The 20,965-nt window shown below is 41.7% G+C and overlaps 1 protein-coding gene and 1 gene segment (V, D, J or C); one reads left to right on the forward strand and one right to left on the reverse strand.

Moving 5' to 3' along the window:
• Positions 1 to 20,965, reverse strand: part of LOC310828875 (Ig mu chain C region secreted form-like) — a 1,309,992-nt gene that overhangs the window by 835,500 nt on the left and 453,527 nt on the right.
• Positions 18,692 to 20,965, forward strand: part of LOC310830727 (vomeronasal type-2 receptor 26-like) — a gene marked incomplete at its 3' end in the record, with an annotated part of 33,147 nt that continues 30,873 nt past the window's right edge. The window contains exons 1-2 of the mRNA XM_083710555.1: positions 18,692 to 18,769; positions 20,234 to 20,335. The remainder of the gene's footprint in view (positions 18,770 to 20,233; positions 20,336 to 20,965) is intronic.

Raw genomic sequence — 20,965 nt, forward strand, 5'->3', positions numbered from 1 at the left:
ATTGTTCCCCCTGTCTAGTCCCAAAGGGGTCCAGTTGAAAGTATATTTGCGAGAGGTGCCAGAAGCCAGGAAAGTATTCACTTCTGGTTTATATCCTGGAGGTCCACCAGTACAGGGGAGCCATGTCAATGTAGGGCTGAAAACCCCAAGCATTTCTATATTGCACCACTAGTCTGATCCCAGTCTGGGTGGGGCAAGAAGCTTATCAAGTGTGCACTTCCAGCTCAGTCCTTAGCCTTGTCCTTGTGCTTATGCTGTGGAGGAGATGGTTTAGGATTTAAAATTCCTTCCACCTTCCTCTTTGCCTTTTCCTCTTCAGATCACTCCCAGGGTGCTGGTTGGCACAGTTGGGGACAAGTAGGAACTTTGTTATGTTTGTTATGGGGTGCGGGTGGCGCTGTGGGTTAAACCACTGAGCCTAGGACTTGCTGATCAGAAGGTCGGCGGTTCGAATTCCCGGGATGGGGTGAACTCCCATTGCTCGGTCCCTGCTCCTGCCAACCTAGCAGTTTGAAAGCACGTCAAAGTGCAAGTAGATAAATAGGTACTGCTCTGGCGGGAAGGTAAACGGCGTTTCCATGTGCTGCTCTGGTTCGCCAGAAGCGACTTAGTCATGCTGGCCACATGACCCGGAAGCTGTATGCCAGCTCCCTCGGCCAATAAAGCAAAATGAGTGCCGCAACCCCAGAGTCGGCCACGACTGGACCTAATGGTCAGGGGTCCCTTTACCCTTACTGGGAACTTTGTGTTTGGTGGACCAGGGATAGCCTGAGTGACCTTTTCCACCCACTTCCTACTCCTACCCAGCAGTGCCACATAAATGCAGTTACTGCTGGCAGACATGTAATTGTAAGAATTGGCTTTCTCATTACTTGCCAGGTATGTGCAAAAAAATGAAATAAATGTAGAGGTTGTAAAAAAATGTTGAGTATCCTGAGCTATTCCTCAGGTGAACTCTGATTCCAGAAATGGGTAGACAGGATTCTGTGACCCATGGAGCAGAGTATGGTTGACTTTTTTGGTTAACTTGTGTCATTTGCTTAGAGTTTGAGGCCTCAAACAGGGTGTGGATCTTTCCCCCCATTATACAAACCCCAATATTTTTGTGATGAGTGGCCCACTAACCTATTTTAAATTCAATGAATGAAGATTTTTTTGGAAAAAAACATTTTCCATTCTGAAATTGTTTCCTGTTTTTGGATAGATGATGCCCATCTCTGTTTGCAGTGAATCCTGCCACCCTGGTAGTCAGAAGAAAATGATGGAAGGACAGAAATTTTGCTGCTACGATTGTACTCCATGTCTAGAGGGGAAGATTTCAAACCAGAATGGTACATGACATTTCTTGCCATACAAGATTGGTAAAAAAAAAAATTGTTTCAGTGTTGTGCATGTAGTCACACTATCCTGCTTGGAGTAGTGTGAAAATGTTTCTGCTGCTTTCCATTATTTTTTTAATGGTTCCTCGTCATCCTGGGGGAAAAGTGACAAGTGGAGTGCTGCGGGGTTCTGTCCTGGGCCCGTTGTTGTTCAACGTCTTTTATAAATGACTTGGATGAAAGAATTGAGGGGATGCTCATCAAATTTGCAGATGACACCAAACCGGGAGGGGTAGCTAATGCCGCAGAAGACAGAATCAGAATTCAAAATGAACTTAACACATTGGAGAACTGGGCGCAAGCTAACAAAATGAATTTCAATAGGGACAAATGTAAGATTCTGCACTTAGGCAACGCTTGTTAAAATTGTATTCCATTTGATGGTTGGGATGTACTCAACACCCTTCAGAGCTTGCCAGGGTTGGACCATAGGGTGTGGCAAAACAAGAATCCACACACCCGCTAGGCAAACATGGTAGGGATTTAGGCAAGGCTGAATCCTATCCAAACTAGAGCCATGTCTTGATCAATGTCCTACCGGGACATCCTGTTATCTCCACAAACTACTCCTTCTGTGTCCCTAAATAGGGAGTCACGTACCACCACCACCCATCTCTTCCTCCTCGGGGAGTGGCAGAAATTATTCTATACACTGTAACTTCCAAAGCCACGTCAGAGCATTCTAAGCTCTGCAACTGCTGTTCTTGGTCCTCTGGCCCAAAACTGGGAAATATATTGGTAGCAGGAGTTGAGAGTAGAGACCTGAGCACATTGTTTCTAACCCCTTCATTCACACCAGTACAATGAATCTTCCCTTCTTCCCTAATGGAGTTTAGCTGGATATTATTAGGATAGGTTATGAAGACAGGAGCCTTATAGCTCAAGTACTTTCCGCTCCTTCCTCTTCAGTTGCCTTTTCTAGACTACAATTACATTATTGTCGCAGTTAACTGACAACCCCAAGCATCAAATGAAACCTAAAGTTCCGACCCCTCTGCCATTGTGGATCCTTCTGCCTGCAGTGAGTACCGCGTGGCCACTTAAAATGGTTGAAATAAGCCTATGTCAGATTCGGCAGAAAACTCAAATGGTAATACAGATATACAAAATGCTCTCTAATATTCAGAAGCATCATATTAACAGGAACAAAACACACACACACAAAATGTCAAGGGAGTTTGTCATTCTTCTGTTTTTCAGACATGGATGACTGCTTCAGATGCCCTGAAGTTCAGTATGCAAATAAGAACAAAAATGGATGCATCCCTAAAACTATCAACTTTCTTTCTTATGAAGAACCTTTAGGGATCAGCTTGGCCTCACTTGCTCTTTCTTTTTCCCTGATCACAACTTTGGTGCTTGCAACGTTTATTCAGCACAAAGACACTCCAATTGTCAAAGCCAACAACAGGGATCTCACCTATGCTCTCCTCATTGCCCTCCTGCTATGTTTCCTCTCATCTTTTCTATTCATTGGACACCCTGGCAAAGTGACCTGCCTTCTTCGACAACCCACTTTTGGCATCGTCTTCTCTGTGGCAGTTTCCTGTGTGTTGGCCAAAACCATCACAGTAGTTGTAGCTTTCATGGCCACCAAGCCAGGCTCCAGTATGAGGAAGTGGGTGGGGAAAAGACTGAGCAACTCCATTGTCCTTTCCGGCTCACTCATTCAAACAAGCATTTGTGCTTTGTGGTTGAAGTGGTCTCCCCCATTCCCTGCTCTAGACATGGACTCAGTAACAGAGGAAACCATTGTACACTGTAATGAAGGCTCAGTGACCATGTTTTACTGTGTCCTCGGCTACATGGGCCTCCTGGCCATTGCCAGCTTCATTGTGGCATTTGTAGCTCGCAAATTACCAGACAGTTTCAATGAAGCCAAGTTCATTACTTTCAGTATGTTGCTGTTCTGCAGTGTTTGGCTGTCTTTTTTCCCAACCTATCTGAGCACTAAAGGGAAATCCATGGTGCTGGTGGAGATCTTCTCCATCTTGTCATCCAGTGCTGGGTTACTGGGCTGCATCTTTGCCCCTAAATGCTACATCATTGTGCTCAAGCCTGAGCTTAACACAAAGGAGCAACTAATAAGGAGAATGAAGTGAAAATTTTGACATGGCCTCACAGAAATAAGCAGCAGCTTGAATGTATTTCCTGATGGTTCTTTTGCTGGAGGAATGTCCCCTTCCCAATAGCTGAAGGGAGGGATCTTTCCTGCTACCCCTCCCACTGCTTTTGGAAGCCTTATAAGAGGCTTCTGAAGGAGCAGGACTGTGAGCAATGTATCTAAGAGCAAGGATACTCTGCTGTTTCCAGATTCTGTAATGTTGCTAATGAAGCATTTCATTTATAGTACAGAAATGTTGTTGTTTTTGTAGGTTGTTACATTTGCTATTACAACATTGTTCTTTTAAGTTATAATAAAATTATTCTCAACTCGTTTTGAAACATATCCCCCCTCTCTTTTTGTAAGCCACCTGATTACATTTTGTGGAAAGGTGGCATAGAAATGAAATGACGATGATGGGGAATGGGAGCACATCTTGCTCCAGGTGAAGAAAGCTGCTACCATTGAAACAGGTGCTAAAATGGATGGGGGAGGAGCTACTTATGAAGAAAGCTTTTGTTCGATATGTCCCTTCAAAAAGCCCATCACCATAAAATCTGCTGACTGACAGATTAATGGTCCCATTCACTTATCAATAATTTGGCCCATGGAAGAAGAAGAAGAAGAAGAAGAAGAAGAAGAAGAAGAAGAAGAAGAAGAAGAAGAAGAAGAAGAAGAAGAAGAAGCTATTTATATCCCGCCCTCCCCAGCCGAAGCTGGGCTTAGAGCAGCTAACAAAAATAAATTAACACAACATTCTAAAATCAATTCAAAATCAAATTAATGGCAACCATTAGGCTAGAGTTCTATGAGGATTACCAAAGGAGGGGGGTCAGACTGTGCCTTGGCCAAAGGCCTGGTGGAACAGCTTTGTCTTGCAGGCCCTGCAGAAAGATGTCAAGTCCCACAGGGCCCTAGTCTCTTGTGACAGAGTGTTCCACCAGATTGGAACCACAGCCGGAAAAGCCCTGGCTCTGGTTGAGGGCAGCTGAACCTCCCTGTGACCCAGGACCTCCAAGATGTAGGGTAGTGCAGATGGAGATGTGGCCAATTGGAGGGGAACAATTCTTGAGCAATGTCAAGCGCAACAACCCCTTTTTAAAAATAAATAAAAAATGTGTTTTTGTGGTTAGAACAGTAACTGGGAAATAAGGAAACTGTGGAATGAGAATGTGTGAATTGGAAAGTCTGGAAAGAATGAATGATGGCCTTTATTTTGTATTCCCTTATTAGATTATATCTGGACCTCAGAACTCTCTACAGGTTATATCATTTCCTAGGTCTGCTTGATTTTGGGGTGGGTTTTTTGGTTGCCTGGAATTTCCCTGAACTTGGATAATGCCTCTTGTTGATCAGAGAGGGGTCTATGTGTGAGTGTAGAAACTAACCCCCATGCAGTAGTAAAATTTACATTATACACTTTCACCTTTGGTCCCACTCACAAGTGGCCTTCAGAAGCTCACTCAGAAGGGAATTCAGTTTTCAGGGTGAAAAAGATTGCTCAACCCTCCAATACAGGAATATTCTCTGTTAGTTCATGCAAGTGAGTCCAACAACCGGTTTTTAAACTATAGTCTTGAGAACTATAGTCAGAGAAGTCTTGAACCCCATTACCCCATTAACCTCATTTAAGGTGCTGCTTTTGACCTTTAAAGCCCTTCACGGCCTAGGACCCTCGTACCTACAGGACCGCCTCTCCCGGTATGCCCCACGGAGAGCCTCAAGGTCCATAAATAGCAACACCCTAGTGGTCCCGGGCCCTAAGGAAGTTAGATTGGCTTCGACCAGAGCCAGGGCCTTTTCCACTCTGGCTCCGGCCTGGTGGAACGCTCTGCCTCATGAGACCAGGGCCCTGCAGGATCTGATTTCTTTACGCAGGGCCTGTAAGACAGAGTTGTTCCGCCTGGCCTTTGGCTTGGAGCCAATTTGATTCCCTCCCTCTCTTTTTTTCTTTTCGTTTCCTTCTCCTCCTGCGATGAGGCTACATTTTAATATTTTAATGTTCCATTATTTTAATGTTGTATTTTATTTTTGTTTTTAAGTTTGTAATCATTCATCTTGTTTTTATTATTGCTTGTAAGCAGCTCTGAGCCCGGCCTTGGCTGGGCAGGGCGGGGTATAAATAAAAAATTATTATTATTATTATTATTATTATTATTATTATTATTATTATTATTATTACCTTGGAGAGAACTGGAGCTGGGAAGTGGCCATTATCTCAAAATTCTTCATTCTCCTTTGTAATGACTTCATTCTCAGTTTCCTGTTGGTCTGTTACTTTTTCTGGCTCTAAGGTGCAGAAGAGACTTGTGGTTAGAACTGGGAGTTGAAAAACAAACAAAAACCAAAGTGCCACTTAGACACCAAAACTCAGAGGAAGTAATTAATGATCCTACCCTGAAATTACTCAAGTGACTGCAATTTCTTCACCAGGTCAAACCTCCAGGTGTTTTCTAGAAGGAAATAGAAAAAGATCAGTAAGCAAGCCTGAAAATGGTTATAAATAATTTCATGTGCTATGGAGAACAAGGGCAAGTGGCAGGCAGGGCTTGGTCAGTGTAATTTCTGACATTATAATCTCTCTTAGTACTCAAGAGAGGCAATGCTTTGATTAAATACAGCCCGTAATGTCTCTCATAAGAGTGGCTTGACTGAGCCATGTATCATTCACTGTAGCCTATTCAAACGTAGCTACTATGGATGCACAAAGCAGAATCTGCACTCAGAGAGAAGCTAGGCTGCCAGGATGTTGCTGCTATTGTTGTTGCTGTTTCTAATACCCCCTGTTTCTAATAGCTCTAAATCTATCTGGTGCCCAAGGAATAATCCTTTCCCTGTTCCACATGAGTGGTACCAGCCGGGGGACCTAATAATTGGCGGGATTGCCTCTCAAAGCTATTACATTTTCTATGAAGTTTTATTCAAGGAACACCCATCACAGAACCTGTTTGATGTTTCATAGTAAGAATCTTCTATTCCCCCTCTGGATTGCCTTTCCCTTTGTCTCATGCCTTTCTGACAGGAATCTTGGGGAGAGGGGCTATCTTATCATCTGCATTTGCAAGCTGCAACAGGGGTCACTCTTTGGCTGAAAGGTGGATTAAAAAAAGATGTTTCCATTGTTTAAAAGCCACCAGCTCACAAAGAATGAGTTGAATAATTCTCCTGTTTATGCATCTCTGAGAAACCCATTGGTTTCAGACACCTCCTGAACCTTTCACAACCTTCTCAACAGGAAATACATTTTTTCTTCTCACATAATAAATACCTTCAATTTTGTAAATGGATATTTTATTTTATTTACACCAAGTGTATTCACAACTGCTCTGCAGCATGAATATTGCGAGGAGCAAGGAAGAGAAGGGTGAAAGTGAAAATAAATTTTAAAAAGCTTACATGGTGGGGAAATTATGTTTCATTAGCTCATTTTCAAATTGATTGAAAGTTTCAATGTGTGCTGGGTTGAGCTTACGTCTTGGGTGTGATGTTGCTGACATTCCTGAGGGTACTTTTCTCTCCATTAAACATTTCTTTTCCATGGGAGAAGTTACATGATGGTGAAAATCCCTGGGCTGTAATCAAAGTTCCATTACTAGGGATATTTGGGGTTATCTGTGGATGGTTGAGTTGCATTGAGGCAAACAGGGATTGCTAAGATTCAGGTTGGACAGAGAGACCAAAGGCTGTCAGGATGGGACATTAGGTCAGAAAGGCAGGCATTGGTCAGGAAAACCTGAGACAAATTTTACCACCAGCTATGTCTTCCAGTGAGAAGATAAATTCAGTGCTACCTGACTCCCCTTTCTGTCTGATGCCTCACAGGATCAATGACTGTGCTTGACTACAGAGGACTGCACACCTCAAACCTGTGATTCTGATTTACAAGCATCTTGCCTAACCCTACTCCAACTTTATACAGAGACGTAAGCCCCACTGAATTCAATGGGACTTTCATATAAGGAAGAATTAGTGTCACGAGTGTGGTTCCTTAGAAATAGGATGTGGTCACCTACGTAAGGAGAAACAGAAAGTTTGCTTTTGTTTTCTTTATCAACTGAGATGAGAAGGAGTAGCAATAAATGAACAGCAGGTGTTTGAAAGTACTGTACAAAGCAGTAATGCCCTAATCAGCCATGGGTTTTCTGTGACGGCATGGTGTTGATTAGTTTAGATGCATTAATGACAAATAAAACAATTTCCCTTCGGTTTGAAACAGAAGATGTCCAATATTGTAGTATATTCATATTTGTACCTAATTTATTTTATTTGCAGTATGGTGCCAAAATTTTATCAGCACATCCTAGCATTGGCATTTGCTGTCAAAGAAGTCAATGAGAATCCCAACATCTTGCCCAATATCACACTTGGCTTCCACATCTATGACAGCTATTATGATGCAAGGATGGCCTACCGTACGACTCTAGACCTCCTCTTCAAGATGCATAGATTTGTCCCCAACTACAAATGTGACACCCAGAAAAACCTCATAGCCATCATAGGAGGACTTGGCTATGATACGACTTTCCATATGGCAGATACATTAGGTCTCTACAAGATACCACAGGTAAGATGCATAAATGAGGATATGGGGATATCTCACCCCACCCACCTTATATTTGGTTTTTATCCTATATTTGTTCTACACAGATCAGATCTGTTCAGAAGTATTCTACTCAGTAGTTTACTCAGAGCTGTCTCATCAAAATTAATGGACCTATCTTAGTTATGATCCTTGATTTAAACTTAAATTGGATACCAACTTACATCTTTCCACCATGCTCCCTGCACATTGCTTTTTCTCTGTTATTTTTAGGGATGTGAGACTGATCTGTTCAAATATTAAATCAAAATGTGCAATCAGAAATAAAGCTGAGAATAAGCCTTGACTGGAAGGGTTCTTGTTTTAATTTATATATTACTTCAACATAGAACAAATCTTTGTTATGGTCATATACCAGCATAAGGAGGGAGTGGTACAATCATTTAAAATAAAATAAAAAGTTTTAAAAACAACAACTAAAAAGCGTTCAACGTATATTTGTTCAATAAAATGTCATATGGTGCAGGATGAATGCTTTCTGCTTAATTAGATTTTTTTTTGGTAAATTTTATTTTAGTTTGCATATGGTTCATTTCCCCCAGTGGAGAGTGATACAAGTCAGGTTCCTTCTTTTTACCACATGGTGCCCAATGAAGCCCACCAGTACATGGGTATTATCAGTTTGCTTAAGCATTTTGGATGGATGTGGGTTGGACTTTTTGCTCTGAATGATAACAGTGGAGAACATTTTTTGCAAACCCTGGAGCCACTGCTTTCTCAGAATGGAATTTGTTCAGCCTTTGCACAAAGAATCCCAAAACAAGTCTATCTTGATGACTTGGATGAAATGCATGATATAGCCTTAAATATGCATGTACTATTCACAGATAATAAGGTCACTGCATTTATTGTCTATGGAGAATCCCTAACAATTATAGCACTGAGAGCTCTTGTATTTCTGCGATATCCTACAAATAAAGAAAACACATCATTTAAAAAGGTTTGGATTTTTACAGCACAGACTGATTTCATATCTATGGGTCTTCTTAAGGCTTGGAATGTTCTGCTCTTCCAAGGTGCCATTTCCTTCACAATTCATTCACAAATTCTTCTAGCATTCCCAGAATTTCTTCAGAGCATAAAGCCTTCCCAGAGCCAGGGAGATGGTTTCATCAAAGGCTTCTGGGAGCAAGCATTTGACTGTATTCTTCCCAGTTTCAATACGCCAATGGAGGTCAATGGTATGTGTACTGGAGAGGAGAGGTTGCAGAGTCTTCCAAGGTCTCTGTTTGAAATGAGCATGACTGGTCACAGCTACAGTATCTATAATGGTGTCTACACTGTGGCCCATGCCTTGCATAACATTTACTCACCTAAATCCAAGCAAAGAGCTATGGGGAGAAGTAAATGTTTACTTCAAGATCTACAGCCTTGGCAGGTAATGTTTTGAAAATGAATTGGTCCCTATGGCTGCCCCTATGGATCTTGTCACCAAAGGATGTTGCCTTATTTTTATCTCATGGGTGGGCTGGATCTGCTCATAAAGAAGGGTTTCTGTAAATCATGGCATTTGTTATTTTCGCTTCATCTCTCTCTCCCCCTTTCCCTCTTAGCTCCACTCTTATCTTCATAGTATTTCATTTAACAACTCAGCTGGAGAATCAGTGACTTTTACTGATCAAAGAGAAATGGGAGGTGGATTTGACATCATGAATATGATCATGTTCCTGAATAGGTCCTTCATTCGAGTGCAAGTTGGATGGATTGATCCTGATGCAATAAATGGAAGAGAATTCATCCTTTTTGAGGACATGATTCAGTGGCACAATGGTTTTAATCAGGTCTGGAATCTAGGGGTTTAGTATCTCGCTATATTCTCCAGATTAGGCAATAACCATCACTGTTCTCCTGGATAGGTTGATTGAAAATTTTTGAATAGCTAGTTGGATGAAACGATGGACTTTCCCATCAAAGATTACTTTTCGTATTTGAAGTTCAGTGGCTATTTCTCCCTTCTGAAATTATTTCCTGTTTGTTTCTGTTTGTATAAAGGTGATGCCCATATCTGTGTGCAATGACTACTGTCGCCCAGGTAATAGGAAGAAAAAGAAGGAAGGGCATAAATTTTGCTGCTATGATTGTGCTCCATGTCCAGAAGGGGAGATTTCAAACCAGAATGGTAAATGACATTTTTTCATTGTACAAGGTTAGCAAGTATCCGTTGAAAGGAATTTAAACATTACCTTGTGCATGTAACCACACTGCTTGGAGTGGTGTGAATATTTCATTGCTACTTTCCAGTAAATTTTCAGTGAAACATTCAATGACTGTTAAGCCTGGTGAAATCCCATGCACATGGATTTGAAAGGAAGCCCCATACAACAGAATTAATGATTTCATTGTGCACATAATTTAAGAGAACCTGTCAAGTACTACAATTGTACAGAAGTTGCAGATTTGTGAAACATGTCTGTGGCAAGAATGAAACACACTAGACACCCATTGTGGGTGAAATTGGCCCAGAACTTTATTCATTACATTTCAGGATGGAGTGGATGGCATGACACTAGAGTGAAGATAGGTCATGATTCCAGCCAGCACTTGCTGTTCAAATGATATTCCACTTGAATGTGCAGATGTACTCAACTCCCTTCAGAGTTTAATAATGCTGGACTTTTTTGTGTTGGCAAAACAAGCATTCAGGTTCCCAGTCACAACTGTGGGAGGGGTTTGGGCAATTCTGGGCTCCAACTGACCTCAGGGCATGGCTTGATACTATCTGTTGGTCCACAATAATGATGTATTTCTGCCTAATGGCTTTTTGGCCCAGCTTTCCAACAAACGTTTTAGATCAACTAACAAAGGTTGTTTCCACTTCATGAGGGGAAGGTGAAAACCCCTCAACCCAGAGAAAATTAAGTATGGGAGTAATATATATATATATATATATATGCAGGTTTTGGTGTCCTCGGGTGTCTTCCCGTGTAAAAGTTGGGGTGTCTAGGCGACGTTTCGACGAGGTCTCACTCGTCATCTTCAGGCTGGTGCTTTCGGCTTCTTGTTACTGGAACAGAGCGGGATCTCAATGTTTGAGTTCCTATAAATACTGTAGAGGGGGTGTGGTGTCTAGCCTCCAATGTTCTGGGCAGAGAGGAAGTTCCCAGGCTAGTGTGCCTTTTCTTCTTTTGTTCCTGCATTCCTGTACCCGTGAAAATCTACGAAAGCAAATATATATATATATATATATATATATATATGCAGGTTTTGGTGTCCTCGGGTGTCTTCCCGTGTAAAAGTTGGGGTGTCTAGGCGACGTTTCGACGAGGTCTCACTCGTCATCTTCAGGCTGGTGCTTTCGGCTTCTTGTTACTGGAACAGAGCGGGATCTCAATGTTTGAGTTCCTATAAATACTGTAGAGGGGGTGTGGTGTCTAGCCTCCAATGTTCTGGGCAGAGAGGAAGTTCCCAGGCTAGTGTGCCTTTTCTTCTTTTGTTCCTTAATTACTTGAGAGATACCTTGAGTGATTTCTTGAGTGATATCCTGAGTACCACTTAGGTGGGTCATTAGGTGTGGATTAGTTGCTAAAGTCTTTGTGTCTTGACCTCTTGAACTTTGTGAAGAGTTTTCCTGAGAAGATGGCTGTATTGCACTTAGTTGTGCTTTGGCTTGGCTTCGTGTATAGGGGCGAGCTGTGGTTTTGTGGCTTGTGTCAGCCAGATCTGTGTAGGGATTGCAGGGGGGTGCAGCATCCGGAGGTGCCACCATGGATTGGCTACTGGATGGTGTCAGTAATTCATCTGTGGAGAGGGTCTGGGTTTGGGTCTGGTGTGGTTGATTGGTGTTGGCGTTCTGTGTGCCTCTGGATCTGGTGTCAGTTTTTGTGGGGAGGGCTAATTTCCAGATGTCTGGCAAGCGGGATGTGTCGTCACGCTTGTTCATGTTGTGAGGGTGTTTCTCTATCTCGATGGCTTCCATGATTATTCTCTTGTGGTGATGTTCCGTGTTAAAGAGCAATTTGGAATCTGCAAAATTAATTTCGTGTCCTGTTTCTTTCATGTGTTGGAAAAGAGAGGAAGTTTTTTCTTCTTTTTTGACGGCATTCTTGTGTTCTGCGATACGTGCATTTATTCGTCTGTTTGTTTGTCCAATGTACGTGGCTGGGCAGACTTTGCAGGGTATTTCATAGATCCCTTGGTTTTCCAACTGGATTTTATCCTTGGGGTTTCTGAGGATATTGGCTATTTTTTGGTTGGTGCAAAAGGCTGTTTTGATATTGTGTTTATGGAGGATTTTGCTAATTTTATCTGTAGTGCCCTTGATATAAGGAAGGAGGGCCATGCCATTGTTTTCTTCTGTGTCTTGGTTTTTGGGGGGTGTTTCCTTTTGGATTAGCTTCGTAATCCTGTTTTGCTGGTATCCATTGGCAATTAACACATTTGAGAGATTCTGTAACTCAGTTGTCAAGTGGTCTTTGTCAGCCAGGCGTTTGGTTCTGGAGATGAGAGTCTTGGCTACGGAGTTTATTTGTGCAGGGTGGTGGTGTGATTGTGCATGTAAGTAGCGGTTGGTGTGTGTTTTTTTCTGGTAGATAGTGTGTCTACCAGAAAAAAACACACACCAACCGCTACTTACATGCACAATCACACCACCACCCTGCACAAATAAACTCCGTAGCCAAGACTCTCATCTCCAGAACCAAACGCCTGGCTGACAAAGACCACTTGACAACTGAGTTACAGAATCTCTCAAATGTGTTAATTGCCAATGGATACCAGCAAAACAGGATTACGAAGCTAATCCAAAAGGAAACACCCCCCAAAAACCAAGACACAGAAGAAAACAATGGCATGGCCCTCCTTCCTTATATCAAGGGCACTACAGATAAAATTAGCAAAATCCTCCATAAACACAATATCAAAACAGCCTTTTGCACCAACCAAAAAATAGCCAATATCCTCAGAAACCCCAAGGATAAAATCCAGTTGGAAAACCAAGGGATCTATGAAATACCCTGCAAAGTCTGCCCAGCCACGTACATTGGACAAACAAACAGACGAATAAATGCACGTATCGCAGAACACAAGAATGCCGTCAAAAAAGAAGAAAAAACTTCCTCTCTTTTCCAACACATGAAAGAAACAGGACACGAAATTAATTTTGCAGATTCCAAATTGCTCTTTAACACGGAACATCACCACAAGAGAATAATCATGGAAGCCATCGAGATAGAGAAACACCCTCACAACATGAACAAGCGTGACGACACATCCCGCTTGCCAGACATCTGGAAATTAGCCCTCCCCACAAAAACTGACACCAGATCCAGAGGCACACAGAACGCCAACACCAATCAACCACACCAGACCCAAACCCAGACCCTCTCCACAGATGAATTACTGACACCATCCAGTAGCCAATCCATGGTGGCACCTCCGGATGCTGCACCCCCCTGCAATCCCTACACAGATCTGGCTGACACAAGCCACAAAACCACAGCTCGCCCCTATACACGAAGCCAAGCCAAAGCACAACTAAGTGCAATACAGCCATCTTCTCAGGAAAACTCTTCACAAAGTTCAAGAGGTCAAGACACAAAGACTTTAGCAACTAATCCACACCTAATGACCCACCTAAGTGGTACTCAGGATATCACTCAAGAAATCACTCAAGGTATCTCTCAAGTAATTAAGGAACAAAAGAAGAAAAGGCACACTAGCCTGGGAACTTCCTCTCTGCCCAGAACATTGGAGGCTAGACACCACACCCCCTCTACAGTATTTATAGGAACTCAAACATTGAGATCCCGCTCTGTTCCAGTAACAAGAAGCCGAAAGCACCAGCCTGAAGATGACGAGTGAGACCTCGTCGAAACGTCGCCTAGACACCCCAACTTTTACACGGGAAGACACCCGAGGACACCAAAACCTGCATTCCTGTACCCGTGAAAATCTACGAAAGCATATATATATATATATATATATATGTCCAATTAACTGGTGACCCAAAGATTCAAGATTCCATACCTTCTGCCATTCTGGTGCATCAAGTGGCAATTTTAAATGTTTAAACAAAACTATGTCAAATTAAGCAGACAAATCAAAGAGTAGTTCAGATATTATACGATAATTGGCTGACACATAATCAGACGATGCACACGAAAAACAGCAAAAACTGTTATATGGGGGGCAAACGTCAAACACAAATTGTCAATGGAATTTGGCATTCTTCTGTTTTTCAGATATGGCTGGCTGCTTCAGATGCCCAGAAGATCAGTATGCAAATAAGAACAAAAATGGATGCATTCCCAAAATAATAACCTTTCTTTCTTATGAGGAAGCTTTAGGGATCAGCTTAATGGCAGTTGCAATTGCTTTTTCCCTAATTACAATTTTGGTGCTGGGAACTTTTATTAAACACAAAGACACTCCCATTGTCAAAGCTAACAACAGGGATCTCACCTACGCTCTCCTCATTGCCCTTCTACTCTGCTTCCTCTCATCTCTTCTATTCATTGGACACCCTGGCAAAGTGACCTGTCTTCTTCGACAACCAACTTTTGGCATCATCTTCTCCGTGGCTGTTTCTTGTGTGTTGGCCAAAACCATCACTGTAGTTGCAGCTTTCATGGCCACCAAGCCAGGGTCCAGTATGAGGAAGTGGATGGGGAAAAGACTGACCAATTCTGTTATCCTTTCCTGCTCCCTCGTTCAAGCAATTATTTGTACTGGGTGGTTGATGACCTCTCCCCCATTCCCTGATCTAGACATGCACTCGGTAATGGAAGAAACCATTGTGCAATGTAATGAAGGCTCAGTGACCATGTTTTACTGTGTCTTGGGCTACATGGGCCTACTGGCAATTGCCAGCTTCATTGTGGCATTTGCAGCTCGCAAACTACCAGACAGTTTTAATGAAGCCAAATTCATTACTTTCAGTATGTTGCTGTTTTGCAGTGTTTGGTTGTCTTTTGTCCCAACATACCTGAGCACCAAAGGGAAATCCATGGTGGTGGTGGAGATCTTCTCCATCTTGTCCTCCAGTGCTGGATTGTTGGTCTGCATATTTGCCCCTAAATGCTACATCATTATTCTGAAGCCTGAGCTGAACAAAAGGGAGCAACTAATAAAGAGAAAGATGTAAATTGTACCTTATTTTTTTTATTCTGTTGCAATGTTATATGTTAAGGGTTTTGGTACAAAAGTGGTTGCCTCTAGTAGGAAGTAAAACACATATTGGAAAGTTTAAGTTTATGGATTTAAAAGCAGGTTATAATGCTCTCTTACCTTAGCTCAGGGGTGAGGAATCTGGCTGGTGGATTCAATTTTGCCCAACTAAGATTCTTACTGGGAGATCAATCCCAACAAACCACATCCACCTGCCTCACAGGCACAAAGACACAATCAGGAGGTTAAAGTGAGTTCCCAGTTCTTTCCTTGCTGAAGGAAGTTTTCCCTGGAGCAATGTTCTCATTTATTCCAGCTAATACTTTTGAATATCTGATAATAACCTGCTGCAGGAAAAGAATGCAAGAAAGATCATGGGGCAGCTGTTTCTGGGATCATGTGAAACCATTGTGTTCCCTTCTTAAGTTTGCTGTTGTCAGGAAGTATAATGTTGATCATGTAGTTTTTGTTGCATCTATAGTACTCTGATGGGTTGGTTTTTTTTGGGGGGGGGCATATTTTATATTTGCTATCACATTATTTTGTTACTTTATTTTTGTGACGGGGGGGGGGGGATATGTTCCTTTACAGGGGTCAGCAAACTTTTTCAGCTGGGAGCCAGTCCACGGTCCCTCAGACCTTGGGGGGCAGCACAGATTGTATTTCAGAAAAATAAATAAATGAACGAATTCCTATGCCCCACAAATAACACAGAGATGCATTTTAAATAAAAGGACACATTCTACTCATTTAAAAACACGCTGATTCCCAGACTGTTCGTGGGCTGGATTTAGAAGGAAATTGGGCCAGATCCGGCCCCCATCTTCTTTTACTATTGGTTTAAGCCACTTTCATTAATTTGTGGGAGGGGGATTGGCATTCAAATACGATGATGATGATGATGTGTAATGGGAGCCCACTTTGCTTATGGGGGGGGGGGCAGCTTTCATTGAAACTGCAACAAAAACAAATGAGGGACTCCATTTCTGCAGGATAAATTTCTTTCACCTTCTATAGCAAGCCTGCTTGTAGATGTGCCTTTAAAGGACTCATTGCATTTTGGCATTCTGTGAGTGACAGGTTTGTGGCCCCAACCACCTATCAACCTTTGGCTCAAAAGGGATAAAGGGAAGAGCAATCAGGCTGACTGCTGTGGAACAAGTTCTAATCTCTGCTCTAGATTACATACCAATTATAAAAATTAAGTTTTTATGGGTAAGAAAGAAATAGGGAAATGCATTGGACAGTGTGGGATGAATTACTTCAATTTTATTGAATGAATCACTTTCAAATGAATTACTTCGATTGTATTGACTTATTAATATATATTTCTTTCATGGGATTGAGTAATCTTATATAATTCTCTTCAGAAATGCTGAACCACATTTGCTTAAGTAAATAAATCGATTGCCTAAGATTAAGGGACTGAGACTCCTAACTACTTTGTAGGATAATACGGAGGAGTATATACTCCCTACAATGTTGTGGCTCTTACTGGGATAATCTACAATGGTACTTCCATCACTGAACATTGATTTTGATGCACCAGAGGCAGTCTTTATATTTTTACCCTGAGTAGGGCAATAAAAGTCACACAAATTTAAGAACAGAACAAATCAAATGTCTGGGTATGCCCACAAAGCAGGTATCCTTTAGCTAAAGTGGTACCTCAGGTTAAGAACAGTTTCAGGTAAAGAATGGACCTCCAGAAGGAATTAAGTTCTTAACCCAAGGTACCACTGTAGTCTGCAGGAGGCAGTGGAAGACAGAAGTGCAAGGCGTGCTCTGGTCCATGGGGTCACGAAGAGTTGGATGCAACTAAACAACAACAACAACCACTGTAGTCCAGTTCTGTAGTGGCCAATGACTTCACCACTTTTGACAATCTGTCTCTTTTCCAGAGCCATCAGAGGAAAGTGATGTGCCTTCTCTGACAATCAATTTTTGGTATTGTTTTCTCAGTGGCTCTTTCTTGCATGCTGGCCAAAACAATCACTGTGGTTATAGCTTTCATGGCCAAAAACCTGGGTAAGTGTGTAGGAAAAAGACTGACCAACTCTGTTGTTCTTTCTTGCTCCTTTATTCAAGCAGGCATCTGTACGCTGTGGTTGTCAACCTCTCCCCCATTCTCAGAAAGAAATCGTAGTGCAATGTAATGAAGAGTCAGTCACCATGTTTAACTGTGTCCTGAGTTACATGGGCCTCCTGGCTGCCACCAATTTCAGTGTGGCATTCCTTGTTCGCAAATTACCTGACAGTTTTAACGAAGCCAAGTTCATTACATTCAGCATGTTGTTGTTTTGTGGTGTTTGGCTTTCTTTTCTTCCAGCCTCTCTGAGCACCAAAAGGAAAGACATGGTGGCTGTGGAGATCTTCTCCACCTTGGCTTCCAGTGCTGGGTTATTGGGCTATATCTTTGTCCCTAAATGTTACATCATTATACTAAGGCGTGAACTGAACAACAGAGAGTAACTGATTAGAAGAAAAGTTAGTGAATCTCTCTCTATGTTTTCGGTCTGTTTTATGTGAACATTAATTGTTTTAGGAGAATATATGTTTTTAATTCATTTATTACAAATATTTGTTTAAAATTATCGACAGATGTTACATTTCTCTATCAACTCCCCTCATCCCCTCTCATTACCTCACATCCAAACTAACTGACACCCATCTAGGTTGCCGTGGTGAATTCTGGGCATTTAAATGAGCTATTCCGTACAGAGCTTCAGCATTTTGTCTTATGGATACCAGCTATAAAGAAGTCAAAGTTTTCTTCACTGAAACATACCTTCCTTCCCCATGCACATGAGTAAATGTCACAGTTCTAGGACATATTCCCAACATTAAGAAGAGCTTGAGGCAGAACTGCCTTTAAGTGCCATTAGGATGGCCACAGTCTAGAGAAAGTCTTAATGGACACGTAGAGAAGCCTGGGGAGACATATTGGGCCCTCTCAGGTTCCACATCTCTGATCTAGCCTAAGGAATTCAAAGGCAGAGGGCAAACTATTAAACTACCTTAGGCTTTAAAGGTCAGCACCAACACTTGGAATTGTTGGGTTCCCAGAATTATTATTGGATATGGTGTGCATTTTTTTAACATGGCTACAGGTAAAGGCAAATGTAAGTTGGGCCCTAAGGGCAAAGGAAAGGCACCTGCACCCTTGAGGAAGCATGCACAGTCAAACCCCACCTCCTCTGAAGATGAAGAGCAAGACAGGAGGACTATATTGGTGTGCCTTTATAGAAATCAGCCCCTGCTGCAATTGCAACTCCCAAGTTATCATCATCAGTGCATGGCACGGTACAAACTGGAAGTAGTGTTGAAGGTCTTGCGAGGTCTCGGGCATGAACTTTGAGGCTCTGCAAGACCTCGGATATCACATCCTAGGCCCTTCCAGGCCTCAGAAACACCACTGCAGTGTGTTGCTGTGACGTGACATCATGACGTCACAACATTATGGTGTCACATTATGTCATAGGTGCCATTGGTCACCCATAACCTGGGGCCCAAGTTGCCTCCCCCCCCCCGATGAAGGTATGAGTTTCACAGGACGCACCAGCTACAGACATCACACAGGAGGTGGGCATGGCTGCTGATTTTCCTATGGCTCCAGCCTTTGGAGTAGCATTTTATATACTGTAGTTAATGGCTCCTTTGCTGTGTCTCTCTGTTGTTAAGATGTTTTTCAAAGTTAGTCCATGATCTGATGGTTGCTGTTTTTGCTACTGCATTGTTTATGAAAGCTTGTGGTTGGTGGTGGGTCAGCCAGGGAATTAGAGGGTTTTCCCCTAATTTGTCCTGTGTTTCTCATATTGATATGCGGTTGTCATTTTTGCCCTAGTAAATCATACATTTTCCTGATCTTCTTCTTCTTCTTCTTCTTCTTCTTCTTCTTCTTCTTCTTCTTCTTCTTCTTCTTTGCTTGGAGACATCCATTAAGAATAAAACACTGACATTTAAATCCCAAAAGGTTTGAGACATAAATGCACAATATTTGGATATGCTGATTTAATTCATCATAGAATTCTCCTCTGTAAATTGATCAACTTCATTTGCAGTATGGTGACAAAATTCTACCAGCACAGACTTGCCTTCGCATTTGCTGTGAAAGAGATCAATGACAACCACACAATCTTGCTGAATATCACTTTGGGATTCAACATCAATGATGTATTATGGCTATGATTATGATTAATCATTACCATAAATAATAACACCACCAACAGCTAGATATCCCTCCCATGCTCCACTTTATATTCTGCTTACGCAAAACACGACCTTGAACTGTGATAATGTCTCGTGAAACTCTGAATGGGGAACAGAGCCATGGGAATGTGTGAGAAAGTATAAAGTAGACATGATACCCTGTTAAGGTTTAGATAAGGTGTTCTCTGCTCTTTCATTTCCGGTCCCACTCAGCAATGGCATATAGCTTATTTAAGTTTAGCAAGAAGAGAATTCATTAGTCAGGCTGAAAATGAAAGCCCACCCCTCCAATATACCAATACCTTCTGCCAGTGTTTTTTTTTCCTAAAAAAAAAATGTTTAGGGTACTCTCATTTTGACTCAAGAAAACCACAATTTTATAGCCCAAACCGGGAAAAATAAATACAGTAAATGGACAAAAGGCCACCATCGGGGGGTAGCAATGGAACTGATGATTCACCATGCTAGAAAAATAAAATAAAAAATAGTTTCTTCTCCCATTAGGTTCACAAAATGTATAGGCGTATGCGTAGCACTGCATCCCCCCATTAAAAAAACCCAGTGCCTTCTGCTGTTTCTTGCAAATGAATCAGGCCATCCATTTTTAAACTATAGCTTGATCTTATTGAGAAGTGCTGAGTCCCATTTCCTTGCAGAGAACTGGAGTTGAGAAGTGGTCTAAATCTCAAAATTTAGAACCTCTGCCACTTTTTTCTTTTATCTAAGCAGCAGGATTGGGAGTAAAAAAACAAAAGTGTTACTCAAACTTTAAAATCTGAATAAGCAAATAATATTCCTATTCTGCAATTACTCAAATCACTGCAATTTCTTCACCAGGTCAAATCCCCAGATGGCTTCCTGAAGGGAAGAAAACAATCAACAAGCAAGCCTGAAAGTACTTAAAAATAAGCTCATATGCTATAGAGAGCTAGTGTAGAGGTGAGAGTCAGAAAGGGCTTTATGAGTTCAATTTAGGACAATATAATTTCTGTTACTTCTCAAGGAATGTATTTGCAACCTTTCAATTAAATGTATACCATAAGCTAGGCAGCCAGGATGGTGTTGCTATGGGTGTTGCTGAATCTAATAACTCCTGTTGCTAATACCTCTAAATCTATCCGCTGCCCTAGGAATAATCCTTTTCCTGTTCCACACGAGTGGTACCAGCCAGGTGAACTCATCATTGGGGGAGTTGTTACTCAGAGCTATTACATTTTCTATGAAGTTTTCTTTAAGGAACACCCATCAAAGAACCTGTTTGATGTTTCATAGTAAGACTTTTTCATTGCCCCTTTGAATTGCCTTTCCCTTTGTCTCATGCTTTACAGACATGAATCCTAGAGAGGGATAATTTTATCACTGGCATTTTCAAGCTGCAATTGGAGCTACATTTTGCCTGGAATAAATGTTATTTCAATTTAAAAAAATTAAAGCCTACCAGCTCTCAAAAAATGATTTGAATAAAAAGGTGTATTTACAATTGCTCTGCAGTATACTTATTGTGAGGAGTGGGGAAGAGAAGGGTGAAAATGTAAATAAATAGATAAGGTTACCTTACAGATGAATTCA

The sequence above is a fragment of the Podarcis gaigeae genome, assembly GCF_964106915.1.
Source record: "Podarcis gaigeae genome assembly, chromosome: 13".
Lineage (NCBI taxonomy): Eukaryota > Metazoa > Chordata > Lepidosauria > Squamata > Lacertidae > Podarcis > Podarcis gaigeae.